Here is a 15,402-nt window from a genome sequence, read left to right on the forward strand (position 1 = left end):
TTTCTTATTTTGAGACAGAGTTTCAAAATTGGCTAACATAAATGAAATGGACTAAAACAGATAGTTGCTTACAGTCTCACTAAGTTCCTGGGCTTCCTTTAAACCTGCAGTCCTACTGCCTCAGACTCCAGAGCAGTTGGGATTATAGGCATGCACTGCCACACCTAACCTATTAGTACACTTCTATCCCTGTCAATTTACCTATTCTAGATATTTCATATAAATATAACCAGACAATATTTTTCAATTTGCATCTGACTTGTTTCAATTAGCAAATTGTTTTCAAGATCTATCCATGTTCTAGCATATACCAGAACTCCATTACATTTTATGACTGAATGATTTCCTATTGTACGGCTATACCACACTTTGTTTAGCCATTCATCTGTTAATGAACACTTGGTTGTTTCTATCATTTAGCTATTGTTAGAAATGCTTCAGTAAATAATGGCATACAAGTATCTGTTTGAGCCTCTGTTTTTAATTCTTTGGGTATACATGTCGTAAAGTAATTATGTAATTAACTTTTTGAAGAAGTACCAGATTGTTTCCCACAGAGTTTGTACCATTTTACTTTTCCACCAGCAGTGTCCAAGTGTTCAAATTTCTCTACCAAATCATCAACACTTGTTATTTTCTGTTCTTATTTTTAAATTAAAGCCTACTAATGGTCCTGAAGTGTTAGGTATGAAGTACTATCTCATTATAGTTATGATTTGCATTTCCATATAATTAATGATTTCGAGCATCTTCTCATGTACTCAACAGTAATTTGTGTATCTTCTTTTCAGAAGTGTCTATTTATATGCTTTTCCTATTGTTGTGGACTGAATGTGCTCCCCAAATCTTTATGTGCTGAAACTCTACCCCCCAATATGATAGTATTGGAGGCGGGCCTTTGTGAAGTAATTAAGTTTAGGTGAAGTGATAGGGGTAAGGACCCATGATGGGATTAGTGTTCTTATAAGAGTAAGAAACCAGAATGCTCTCTCCCTCTGTCAAGTGAGGGCACAGTAAGAAGGCAACTGACTGCAGACTAAAGAGAGCCCTCACAATGGAACCAAATCAGATGACATCTCAATCCAGAACTGTGGATATGTTTCTGTTGTTAAACACACAGACTTAATTATAAACACATAGTTCTTTAAATATGTCATAGGATTTGGTTTATTAGTATTTTTGAGAAATCTTATATCTGTATTCATAAAGGATATTGCTCTGTAATTTTCTTGCCTTGTGATGTGTGTTTTTGGTAGCAGAGTAACACTGGCCTCATAGAAGTAATTAATTACAAAGTATTCCCTCCTCTTCTATTTTTTGGAAAAGTTTGAGAAAAAAGAGAAAAGGAATAAATACCTATAATCATAAATGAAATCACTATTTACATTATTACTATGATTGCCAACAAATGATATGACCTAGAAGAAATGGACACATTCTTAGAACCACAATTACCTAAACTCATTCAATAGGAAATAGAAAATCTCAACAGACCTATAAGAAGTAAAGAGATTTTATCTGTAATCAAACATCTCCAAACAAAAAAGGTCTAGGATCACATGGTTTCACCGGAGAATTCTACCCATTATTTAAAGAATAATTAACTCAAGGGTAATTTTTGATTTTAAATATTGTGTCTCCTCTGTTTTTCCTAGTTTCAATCTCAAATATTTCATCACTAGTATATAGAAGTACATCTTATTTTTTTGTTGTTGTTGATCTTATAACCCAAAATATTTCAGAATTTATTTCTTAGCTTTCGTAGCTTTATTGTGAATTCCTTAGAATTTTCTATATATAAAACAATGCCATCTACTAACAGGAAAAGTTTTACTTCTTCCTTTACAATTTGAATATATTTTACTTTGTATCCTTGTCTAATTCTTCTGGCTAGTATTTCTACTACAATGTTGAATAACAGTGGTGAAATACGACATTCTTGCTTTCTTCCTGATCTTAAGAGAAATGCTAGCCATGATTTGGGAGGCAGAGGCAGGATAATCATAAGTTCAAAGCCAGCCTCAGCAACTTTGTGAGGCCCTAAGCAACTTAGTAAAACTGTATCAAAAAAATAAAAAGGGCAGATATGCCCCTAGGTTCAATCCCCCTTACCAATTCAAATTTATCTGAGTGCCCTGTATTTTATTTACTAAAACTGGCACTCAGATAAATTTAAATTTGAGATAAACAAGAAATACATTTTTAGTATAAGTATGTGTTATGTAATAATCCTGGGTATTAATTTTTTAACTTATCTCAAATTCAAATTTAACTAGGCATCCTGTATTTTAATTGGTAACCCTGCCCCTAGTGGAGTTGGCATCAGCTTAGCTACCCCTTCCCTTCAAACGCTCTGTATTGGTGTCCTCTTCCTTCCCTTCATGTACTGATTGATTTATTTTTATTATTAATCTCAGATTTCCTTATTGCTACAGTCTGAATGTTCAGGTCTTTCCAAATTTTACATACTGAAACTCTAACACCAAAAAAGATGATTCTACAACAATAGCTAGAAACTTCAATACACATATTCAATAATAGGATAATTAGATAGGAGATTAATAAGGAAATAGAGGGCTTGAACAACATTAAAATTTAACTAGATCTAAAAGACATTCTCTGAATACTCTACCCAAACACATCAGATATATATTATTTTCATATGAAACAGGATATTCTCTAGGATAGATAATACTCTAAGCCAAAAAAATAAGTTTCAGTGAATTTCAAAAGACTGAAATCCTGCAAAAATGCCTTCTTTGATCAAAATGAAATAGATACAGATCAATAATAGAAAGAAAATTGGAGAAATTCACATATATGTGGAAATTAAGCAACACACTCTTAAAAAGTCAGAGGCAATTGTACAGATATTATAAAATACCTTGAAATGAATTAAAATTAAAACACACCACATCACAACATATGGAATATAGCAAAAGCAAAACTCACAGGGAAAGTCATAGTATAAGTATCTACATTAAAAAGAACATATATCTCTGGGGCTAGGATGGGACTCAGTGGTAGAGAGCTTGCCTAGCATGTGTGAGGCACTAGGTTAGATTCTCAGCACCACATACAAATAAATAAATTAAATAAATAAATTCATCAACAACTAATAAAAATATTTTTTAAAAAAAGACATATCTCAGCCAGGCACTGTCACACATGCATGTAATCCCAGTGGCTCAGTAGGTTGAGGCAGGAAGATCATGAGTTCAAAGCCAGCTGCAGCAATGGTGAGGCACTAAGCAATTCAGTGAAATCCTGTCTCTAAGTAAAATACAAAAAATGGCTGGGTATGCGGCTCAGTGGATGAGTGCCCCTGAGTTCAATCCCTGGTACCCACCCCCCCCACATAAAGGGAAAAAAACTATATCTCAAATAAATAACTATAAACTATAACTATCTCAATATAAACTGTATCAACTATAAACTATATCTCAATTTTATTGCTTTGGGAACTGTAAAAATAAGAGCCCATTGAAACCAAAGCTGGCAGAAAGAAGGAAAATATACTGATTAGAGCATAAATAAATGACATGTTAAATATAAAAACAATAGAATAAACAAAACTGAAAGTAAGTTCTTTGAAAAAAATGATATTGAATATCTTTTCTTGTAATTAGTTGACATCTATATATTCTCCTTAGTGATTTCTTTGATGCATTTACTAATTTGATTTCTTTCTCTTAAAGTCTGAGGGATCTTCATATATTGTAGATATTAATTCTTGTTGAATACATGGTTTGCAAATGTTTTAGTCTATAGCTTGTCTTTTCATCTTCTTTCACAGAGAAAAGGTTTTCAATTTTCATAAAGTCCATTCTATAAACTTTTCCCTTTATAGGTAATGCTTTGGGGGTCAAACTTAAAATTCTTTGCTTAAACTAGATCCTGAAGAGTCTCCTAGTTTTATTTTCCCTACAAGTTTTATGTCTTACATTTAAATCAATTATTGATTTTGAGTTAATTTTTGCATATGATTTTTGCATAATTAAGTTGAAATTTATTTTTTCCCTAAACCAATCTATGTATTATAGGCTAGTAATAACTCCAATGATAGAACTTCTACTGGTTTTTTAGTTCTTTCAGTCTTCTGATGATGAACTTGAATGTGATAATAGAAGTGGTATTTTAGGTCCCGCTACAATTTTCCTGAAGGAATCTCTGTGTCAGTTCCCTACAACTTGTTTCATCATCTTGGTTTTGCTACAGGAAGACCAAGAATACATTGTATTCTGACTGATTTAAATTTTCTTTACTATTTTCTAGAGGGAAGGATCATAGCAGCCCCCTTATTTACCAGTGTTTCTAACTGTAGGACTTTCATTAATGATTCTTACAGTTAGGAAATAACTTTTCAAAAATGGACACGAATAGAAGAATCCAATTTATGTAGTCAATGATATCTCTATACAAAGCATAACTCCCTCTGAAAAGAAACATGTACTTCTTGTTATCAGTCAATAAGCAAATTTTTCTGCCTCCCTTCCTATAAATTCCCCAATTAACAATGCATTTGGGAGGCAGATTTGAACTTCTAGCTCCTGACCTCCTTGCCACTTCTTTTTGCAAAAGTATGGTGCCATAGGGTTAGTTTTTATGTGTGTTGCACAATAGCCCTTGCTTAATAACACTTCTGTGTGATCCCAGAGCTCGCTATTCATCCCTCCATTATAACATGGCATGCATTGTATTGTCATTGTTTATTTACTGGCCTGTCTTCAATTAGGCTATGAACATCCTAAAAGCTGGAACTGTTCTTATTTCTCTGGATCTCCAATCCCTAGAACAAGGAGGGCACTTAATAAGCATGAATTGATATGAAAAGTTAGGAAAGAAGACATCATTTCTTGACTACCTTCCCCCCCGCCAAGAAACCCAAATCATTCAAATAACTTTCCAAAAAGCTAATCTAAATTTTAAGAAGGCAAAATTAAAGTATAATTAAATATTTAATAGCATTCAATAGAGCTAACATATTAATTTTATTTGTTCTAAGTAGTTATACATGACAGCAGAATGCATTTCTGTCATTGTACACAAAGGGAGCCCAGCTTTTCATTTCTCTGGTAGTACACAGTATAGAGTTGCACCATATGTGCAGTCAGACACGTACCTAGGGTAATGATGTCTGTCTCATTCCACCATCTTTCCTACCCACATGTCCCTTCCCCATCTCTCCCTCCCCTTTGCCCAATCAAAGTTCCTCCATTCATCCTATGCCACCTCCCCATTATGGATCAGCATCCACTTATTAGGTAGAACATTGGGTCTTTGGTTTTTTGGGGATTGGCTTATTTTGCTTAGCATGATATTCTGCTTGTCTCACATGCACAAGGCCCTGGGTTCAATCCCCAGCACCACAAAAAATAATAATAATTTTGATCTAATTTAGGATAGAGTTGAGATGTATTTTTATGTGCTAATATGCCATATCTAGAATTCATCTGATATTATTTAATATGAATAGTATATCATGTAATCAATATGTGAAGTAAAAGTATGGTTACTTTATAGAACTGGGAACATGATTTTCCTTTTTTTTTTTTTTAACTAGGGATTGAACCCAGAGGCACTTTACCATTGAGCCACATTCCTAGCTCTTTTTATTTTTATTTTATTTTATTTTTAAATTTTGAAATGGATGTTGAGAGCCGCAGCTGAAGGGGCCCCAGCAAACTTCCAGCTGCCAGCAAACTTTCAGCTGCCAGCTTATTATTGGCTCACAGCGGCCCCAGCAAACTTCTGGCTGCCAACTGATTGGCTCCTCTGTGGTGATGCTCATTGGGTTATTTCCCCGCCCTTTCAGACCATGGAGCTGCTCATTGGGGGACTTTTTTTGGCTCCGCCCATGCGACCCAGCCAATCGGCCTCAAGAGCAGGAGGAGTGGGGGAGGTTGAGAGGCTTGTGGGAAGCCGGTGGTGGCAGTTGGGCTCTGAAGGTTTTCCTGAAGAGCTGTGTGGTTTGGCATGTGTGTTCTAAAAATAAAGTTTGTTTCTTTTGACAAGTGGCTCCTGAATTGTGCCCAGCCAGACTGTGGCAGATGAGGACTTGCTAAGTTGCTTAGGACCTCACTAAGTGGCTGAAGCTGGCTTTGAACTTGCAATCTTCCTGTCTCAACCTCTGAAGCCATTGGGAATATAGGCGTGTGCCACCGTGCCTGGCTTATTTTCAAATTTTTAAATGATGTCAAGGTTTAAATTTGTTTTAGCCCTAATGTTGTGATAGATTAGTCATAGCAATGGTGCACACATTTGGTAATTTCTAAGTAGATATGTGTGATTATGCTTTCAATCCTTTTGATTTAGAAGATGATAGGGGAGTTGGTAGGGGAACTAAGCTACCAATGATGAAAAACAAGGATGTGATCAGAGCATTAATCAAAGAATATCCATTTTAATAATAATAGCAAACAGTTCTATAGTGCTTACTATGCTGCTTAGAGTCAGTTCTAAATATTTACTCAATTTAATTTTAATTACAATGCTAAGAGGTAGTTACTATTGCTATCATCCTCATTTTCCAAATAAGAACACCAAAGCCTAGAAAGAGGAGGTGATTTGCCTATAGGTCAAATTGCTAAATTTAGCTGGATGTGATGGCACACTCCTGTAATTCCAGGGACTCAGGAGGCTGATGATGGAGGATTGCAAGTTTGAGACCAGCCTCAGGAACTTAGCAAGGCCCTAGTCAGTTTAGTGAGAAATGAAATAGGAGATTTTTGAGGGCTCAAGAAAGGGATGTCTGCATTTCCATCATCTTCCAATCTGTTTACTTGCTGATGTCTGATGCTTCATTCATTGAAATTAATTTCTTTGTCTTGAGATTTGATCCACTGTTTACATGGGATACACTAAAACTCGGGTGTTATTTTTATTTTCCCAGTCTGTTTCATTTTTGTATTGAGTGTCAGTTTTCATTGTACAGTTTCTATCTTTATATAGATGAATCTGTCCACCTGTTCTTTTAGGATTGCTTATCTGTCATCATAGCTTTATAAGTTATCATCTTCTAAATCTTTACTATACTTGATTCCATTTTTTTGCCCTGGACTTAGGGAATACAATGTCTCCAACCTTCATATCAAATACTGAATTATTTTATGATTTCTAAATGAAGCCTCCATAACTGTCTTTTCAAGCATAAATCAAGAAAGTGTATTGTTTCTAAACTCTGCTCTTATTTCTGTTCACTGAATTCTGTCCAATTTTGTTTTCTCAAAGTCAATCTGATATTTGGGGAAAGTGGAAAAGGGAGGCTGAGGAGTATTAACATGCATTGAATGCCTATTATATTGCATTTATTGTTTTAGGTGCTACCTCATAATTTATCTCTTATTTAATCCTTGAGCAACCCTATGAGGGAGAGGAGGGCCCCATGGGTAGTTCCACAGTATTAGAACATTTTATAGGAAATGAACCTGGCAAGATTCAGCCCAGGCCCATACTCTATCTAGGTGATAAAAAGCAGGCTGTTAGAAATGAGGAAATGAAAGTAATTTGAGATCAACAATTAGTTTTGGTCACTCTCAAACAAGTGAGAATTGAAGGACTGGGGAGGGAGTGGTGCCAATTTTCCAAGGAATATAACAAAAAAAAAAAAGAAGAGACTCCATGTCAATACCTTGGGAATTACTTCTATTTTGAAGTCAGAAGGGGAAAAAGCAAAAGGAGCTAAAGGAGAATTTGACTCCTTTAGCAGGCAGTGAGGGCATAATGTGGCTTAAAAGCCAATGGAAAGAACCCCATATCTGTGCAATATCATCTTGCTGAGTATGGCTCTGATTGTCTTCCTGGGAGGCACGTGCCTAAGGACAATCAGAGACAGTATCAGAGTGTGGATTTTAATCCAAGTTCCTGAAAGTCAACATGTCTTCTCCTTTCTTGAGTTTTGGAAGAAGCTGTTGATAGTTACTAAGAAAATTCAACAGATATACACCAGGCTACTTTTATAATAGGGTTCTTCAGACTAGGGCTTACAGACTTGGAGAAGGGAAAAGTGGGGTTCTCCCACTTCTGCTGACAGATCTTTGTTTCCTGCACTTTGCACTTGGGGGATCTAGGTCAGTGATATTGGGTAAGTGAGAGAGAATAGAGGAATGAAAATTCAGTGACATAAAGCCATCAAAAATAGCAAGAATCTCAGTTGAAATACTGCCAGAGAATACCTAACACAATCTATGTAGGCAGATGCAAATCATGTTAATCACCCACAATTCCCATGTACTGGGGGAATTTTAGGTAAGGCTCTAATTACCACTCCCCTCACAGTTGAAGGGTTGAACACATGGAGCACATGATAATTTTCTGGGAGATTGTGAAGAATGGCATTACTTATTTCAGCCTTTTAATTTCCTAACCCAGTCAAGTCAATTTCCATTTCTGATCTTTAGTTTTTCCATATATTACATGTAGGGGCACTTCCAACTCTAACATCTATGTTTCACTTCTAGTCTTTCCTGTCTCAATCAATGGCACTACTCTATTTCTCAATCCAAAAACTAAGAGCTATTTTATTATTTTTAAATTAATGATATTTGTTTTAAATTTTATTTTTGATTGATATGTAATTTTTGTACATATTTGTGGGGTACACTATGATATTTCAATACATGTATACACTGTGTAATGATCAAATCAAGGTAAAAATCATATCTGTCCCCTCAAACTTTTATCATTTCTTCATAGTAAACACATTCAAAACCCTCTCCTAATTGTTTTGGAATATGCAACATATTATCATAAATTATAGTCATCTAACTGTGCAAATAGAACACCAACACTTATTCCTCCTATCTAAGTATGACATTGTACCCATTATAGGAATCTCTTTAGCTGCCCTATCTCTCCCTCTGTGCCTCCTCATTACATCCATGATCTAGTCATATCAAAAAATCTATTTTTTTCATATCTACTGTTACTTTTATAATTCCAGCTACCATTACCTCTCTCCTGGACAATTGTAATAGCCTTCTTTACTGGTTTTTCTGCTTCCACTCTTACCCCAAGTACAATCTATTCTTACAACAATCAGAAAGATTTGTGTGTCGTGGGGGAGGTATATTCTTTTATTTTCCTATTTTTCTCTTTTATTAGTGCATTATAGTTATATATAACAGTTTGCTTCATTTTGACAAAATTGTATATGCATGAAGTAATCAACTTCATAAATCATACTCCATTTTAGTCCCTGGTGCCCACTCTTTTTACATCTCCTCCTTTCCCCAATTCTCCTTCCTCTACTCTACTGGTCTTCCTTTTCCTTGTTTATTCATTTATTTATTTTTGATTGGTTATATGGTGGTGAGTAAAATAAGCCAGACTCAGAAAATCAAGGGTTGAATGTTTTGTAATATGTGGAAGCTAGAGTAAAATGAGGGGGAAAAAGTGGGGGTTTGATTGGATATAATAAAAATATAGGGAAGATCAGTGGAATACAAGGAGATTGAGAGTGAGAGAAGAGGGACGGGAAAGAGGAGGAAATGTAGAATGAATTTAACAAAATCATGCTATGTGCATAAATATACCAGTGATCTTTACAAACTAAATCATGTTGCTACCCTGCTTATAATAGAATACTAACTCATCACCAGGGTTTACAAGATCCTGTTTTTTTTCCTGCTTATTTCCTCACTCTATTACTGCTCCCCTCAATCAGCCAATCCTGAATATTTTTCCCAAAATCAGCATTAAGCATGTTCCTGCCTCAGGACTATTGTAGTGTCTATTCCCCTTGTCTGGAGTAATCTTGCCCTAGATCATTATATGAATGACTCCTTCCAAGGTATCTGCTACAATGCCATTTCTTGCAGAGAGGCCTTTCCTGACCATTCTGCCTAAACCATTCTCACTTCTACCACAACCCTATTCCATTGTCCTTGTTTAGAGTTTTTATTACCTTATCTCCACCATATATTATCATATATATTTTTTCTTTTTGTGATTATCGGTCGAGTTTTCCACTTAAAATATAAATTTCATGAGGATGGACATCTTAAGGAATCAATAGAACAGACTGACTAAGACTGTGATGGCTTCTGGAACCAAACTAAATTCAAATCCCAGTTTTGCCTCCTACTAGCTGTGTATCTCTGGGCAAGTTACATGATTTCTCTGTGGCTTAACTTCCTCTTCTCTAATATGAGAACAATATGGATGCCATAAGGTTATTGCAAAAATTAAACTAACAGCACATGTAAAATGCTATATTCCTAGAGCCTAGGAATGTATTAATTACCAAATAGGTGTTTGGTGAATGAATTAATTAAAAGTCGATACCTCCTGCTCCTCTCCTCTCTTTCTGCCTAGTTTTTTTTTTTTTTTTTTTTTTTTTACTGAAATTTTTCTTCAGGAAGCTTTTCCTTGACTGTCTCCTTGGACTAAGTTGCTTCTCTTCTAATGCACGTTCACAGGAAGCTAGACTTCTTATTCCAAGCCCTGATCACTTAATATAGTTATATATTTATGTTATTTTTTTAGTAGCTTGTTTCTTCCACTAAACTTGGTGAGGGCAGGGCCTTATCCCATATCTACAATGGGATCTCTACTGCCACACATGTATCTGACACAATAGATAATAAATATTATTTGGCTGAATGACTTTTTTCTCTTAGAAATGCTGATTAAGAAACATGGCATTAAATTCACTACTGTTTTATATTCGTTATTTTTAGCTATCCATGACAGCAGAATGTATTCTGACATATTATACATACATGAAGTATAACTTATTCTAATTAGGATCCTACTCTGCTTGTACATGATGCAGAGTTACCCTGGTCATGTATTCAAATACAAGGCTAGGGAGTTATGTCCAATTAATTCTACTGTCCTTCCTATTCCATTCCCACTCTCTTCCCTTTGTTTCCGTTTGTCTAATCCAATGGACTTCTATTCTTCCCCGCCACACCCACCCTTATTGTGAGTTAACATCCACATATCAGAGTGAACATTTGGCCTTTGGTTTTTTAGGATTTGCTTATTTCACTTAGCATGATATTCTCCATTTCCCTTCATTTACTGGCAAATGGCATAATTTTATTGTTCTTTTTGGCTGAGTAATATTCAATTGTGTGTATATACCACATTTTCTTTATGCATTCATCTGTTGAAGGGCATCTAAATTGGTTCCATAGCTTGGCTACTGTAAATTGAGCTTCTATAAACACTGATGTGGCTATATCACTGTAGTATGCTTATTTTAAGTCCTTTGAGAGTAGACTGAGGAGTGGGATAACTGGATCAAGTAGTGGTTCCATCCCAAGTTTTCTAAGGAATCTGCATACTGCTTTTCATAGTAATTGCACCAATTTGCAGTCCCACTGGCAATGTATGAGAGTACCTTTTTCCCTACATCCTTGCCAACATTTATTATTACTTGTATTTTTTATAATTGCCATTTTTGACTGGAGTGAGATGAAACCTCAGTGTAGTTTTAACTTGTATTTCTCTAACTGCTAGAGATGTTGAACATTTTTTCATATATTTTTGACCATTCATATTTCATCTTCTATGAAGTGCCTATTCGGTTCCTCTGCATATTTATTGATTGGGTTATTTGGGTTTTTTTGGTGTTAAGTATTTTTGAGTTCTTTGTATGACCTGGAGATTAATATTCTATCTGAAGTACAGGGGTAAACATTTTCTCCCATTCTATAGGCTCTCTGTTCACATTCTTGATTGTTTTCTTTGCAGTGAAGAAGTTTTTAGTTTGATACCATCCCATTTACTGATTCTTGATTATACTTCCTGTGCTTTAGGAGTCTTGTTGAGGAAGTTGGTTCTTAAACTGACATGATAGAGTGTTGGACTTATTTTTTCTTCTAGTTAAGTGCAGGGTCTCTGATCTAATGCCTAGGTCCTTGATCCACTTTGAGTTGAGTTTTGTAGCACTATTTTTTGAAAGGCAATTCAGAACAAAGGCTGTTGTATCTCTGCCTCCTCTCATAGTTGAGTTCACTATTGAAGCATAGAGACAGACTGTGCATTCAAACATTCTGGTGTCCCCTTTTAAATCTTGATCTATTTCCTGAAAGTAAAAACATGCCAAAAATAGTTTGGCTTATATTTTTTCTAATTTCTTATATTTTATGGCCAATATACCTGCCTTCCTTACTCATTTCTTAGCGGTAACAATGATGTTGACCCTGAAAGAACTAAGTTTTTTTTTTATTCCTGCTACCTCAAATCAGTTTTTCTAATTAAATCATATATTAGAACTCAATGGCTGGCACAGTTCCTAAATATTGTTTCATTCATTACAACTTTCTGATCAATAGAGAACTGAACACTTAGTATGGGAAAGCCACAAGCTTGACATTGATATACTGTTTCAAATATTGCTTCAAAAGGGGCAGAAGGCTATGGTTTCTTACTTCCCCACTCATGCCCTATGACATTTTTCTCCCTCTCATTGCTAGCCTGGTTTCTTACAAACATAGCAAGGAATGGGTGAGACAACTTTTCCTAAAGAGATCAAAGAGCTAAGGAAAGCCCATAGAAATTAAATGGCTTATCATTTCTCTTTAATTGGACATATTAATTGTTACAAATGGCATGGACCTTCATCCAAGTTCCAGGCCTCTTCTCCCAGACCAACTGCCATCTCCCTTCAATGTCCTTGTATGGGAAGCACAGAGTATGATTTGCCCTCTGAAAGCATCCTGTATTGGAGTACATCAACCAGTTGAAATAATAGAGGCATTCAGAATCTATGGGAGCTGTAGCAGTTTAATATAGGCTGTGTGGAGCCATAGGAAGATTGCATGAATCAGGTGTTCTGTTTCTGTCAGCCAAGATGGGTGACATTGAATAAATCTTTTGCATCTCTTCTCCTCAATTTCTTCATGTGAGAAATAGGAATTTAGTGAGGCTTAAAATATATTTGCCAAATTACTGTGAAAAATCAGACTGTTATCCCATAATATATTTAATTTAAACAGATATATTACCACATCTAGACCCTTACCAGACCCATAGACATGGCAAAAGGTAAAGATTGATAAAGGAAGTGGATGGTGGGAAAAAGACCATTCCCAAACTGCTTCCCACACATATCCATACATACTGTCCACTTTTCCCCAAAATAGTTTACTTACTTTTCAAGCACTTTATGTTCATCCAGTACCTCATTTTACTTTTGATCTCTGTATTTTTTCATATGCATTTCCTTCATCAATCTGCAGGTAATTGGTCCAAATTGACCTCAGGTCTTTGCTTTGTAACTTAGTGTGTGGCCCTGACACATTTTCTTTTCCTATCAGAGTCAATTTTCTACCTTGTTAAAAAGAATGCATCAGCCAAGGTTGGTAGAGCATGCCTAGAATCCCAGCACTCAGGAGGATGACAAGTTCAAGGTCATTTTGAGCAATTTAGCAAGACTCTGTCTCAAAATTAAAAGCAAAAAGGGCTGGGGATGTGGCTCAGTGGTCAAGTGCCTCAGTTCAATCCCCAGGACCAAAAAAAAAAAAAAAAAAAAAGCATCTGCTTATCCCCTTCATGGTGACAGTGAAGATGAAATGATAAACTATACATATAGCATATAGCTCTCAGCATAACAGCCAGTATGGGCCAGGCTCTTATATGGACTTCTTCCTCTTTCTTTTCTATTATAGGTCATTGTGGGGCCAATTTATGGATCCAGGCCCACAGGTATTGTGAGCAACCAGTTCAATGATCCTTAAGTGCCATCTGGATAAGGACCTTCAAGACTCTCAGAAAAATGTTAGGCTCCATACCAGGAAGAATTTCCTGTTATGAAACTTATTAAGTGTGGAGTAGAGAGAAGAGAAATTCTTCAGTTCCTTCTCTGGAGAAGATTTAAATCATGTGGACATCTAGAATGGCTTGAGATTCATTACTCCATGATGTATAGAACAGCTGTTCTCCTGTGTTACTAAACCCATGTTACTTCATTTTATAAAGCACTAATTTGCCATAAGCAATTTCATTTTGAATTTAAGTGCCAAAGTAGAATGACTCTCCATCTTTTTTCATACAAGTAAACAACCAATATCTGCCTAGTACAACCATAAGTCACAAATTGATAACTGTGGTAATAAAAATGTCTACCTGTGAGGGGTTAGCATTGTGGTTCAATGGCAGAATGCTTGCCTTGCATGTATGAGGCACTGGGTTTGATCCTCAGCACCATATAAAAATAAATAAAATAAAATAAAGGTATTGCGTCTGAGAAACTGATGTGACCCCATTTTTGAAAATAAATAAATAACAGCAGCTTCTACCTCAAGGTCTGTCCTAAGGAAGGGGGCGTGACCCTTATCCTTGGAAAAAACCCACAGAGCCTTTCTAGGCAGATAGCCGCCCTGCTGAGTTGTTTGTAAATAAGTTACAGGAGAGATCTGTGGCGCCAGGTGTTTCTGACTTAGTTAGGCTAGGTGAGGACACATAGCAGCCCCCTAGCAGCCACCAATCAGCATGAGACAGGGAAAATACCTGGGATGCCAGATGACCCCCAAGTAGTTTATGGTGGTTGATAACATGTTGGGAAACCACGAAGTTTAGCACGTACACCCCCTCATGGCTTAAACCATGTTTCAAAGGAATCTGCCTCTTGTACTAACCAATCACCCCTACCCAACTTGTTCCCGCCAGTGAATGTGCTAATCAATGTTAAGAGTTGTTGTTTGATTTTACCATGGTATGGAATGATTTGCTGTGTAATGTTGTGATGCATAGAGTATCCCCAGAAACCTATAAAATCTCACTGGACAAAGGGCCGGGACTCAATCCCTGGGACCCTGCATTGGAAACGGTTGTAAGTCCAGGATCGAGCTTGCAATAAAGTCTCTTGTGTAATTGCATCGGATTCGGCTCCTGGAGGTCTATTGGGGTCCCATGAATCTGGCATTACAGTGTCCACCTACAAGTAAAAAAATATATTTTTAAAAAGTCTACCTGTGAACTTACTGAATTAATCAGAAGCATGTGTATGGTGGGCATATCAAATTCATATCAGAAAAACCAGAGCCATTAGCTCTTTGAACATACCAGTCTACTGCATGAAACAATACTCTTACTCAAGGCCCATATAAGGAGGAGCACCTTGAGACTAGACACTGGGCAGCACCCTGATTCCATCACCTGGTCACACCTCAAGGTGAGCCTTGCCCAAGGAAATTGTCACAGTGAAAAACTTCTGAATCCATGCTCAGGATTCAGCTGATTGTGGTTTCTTCTGCTTGTGATGACCACACACAGCCCACTCCAATTTGACATCTCAAGCTGACTCACCAAGCTTACACTCTGCAGCTGTCTTCCATGACAAACCTAGAGTGAGTTCCTGCACTTTGACAGCTCTACACCCTGAACAAGTGTGATTTGTGACTTGAGTGGTATAAAAGAACATTGCAGCTGCCCAGCTTTTGACTACCAGAT

The 15,402-nt window shown here is 36.3% G+C and overlaps 1 long non-coding RNA gene across 1 annotated transcript in view; it reads left to right on the forward strand.

Moving 5' to 3' along the window:
* The window catches only part of LOC143639067 (uncharacterized), a 41,761-nt gene extending 26,359 nt beyond the window's left edge, over window positions 1–15,402 (forward strand). Inside the window, exon 3 of the long non-coding RNA XR_013154657.1 lies at window positions 13,620–15,402. This is a non-coding gene — a long non-coding RNA (uncharacterized LOC143639067). The remainder of the gene's footprint in view (window positions 1–13,619) is intronic.

The sequence above is a fragment of the Callospermophilus lateralis genome, chromosome X (genome assembly GCF_048772815.1).
Source record: "Callospermophilus lateralis isolate mCalLat2 chromosome X, mCalLat2.hap1, whole genome shotgun sequence".
NCBI lineage: Eukaryota > Metazoa > Chordata > Mammalia > Rodentia > Sciuridae > Callospermophilus > Callospermophilus lateralis.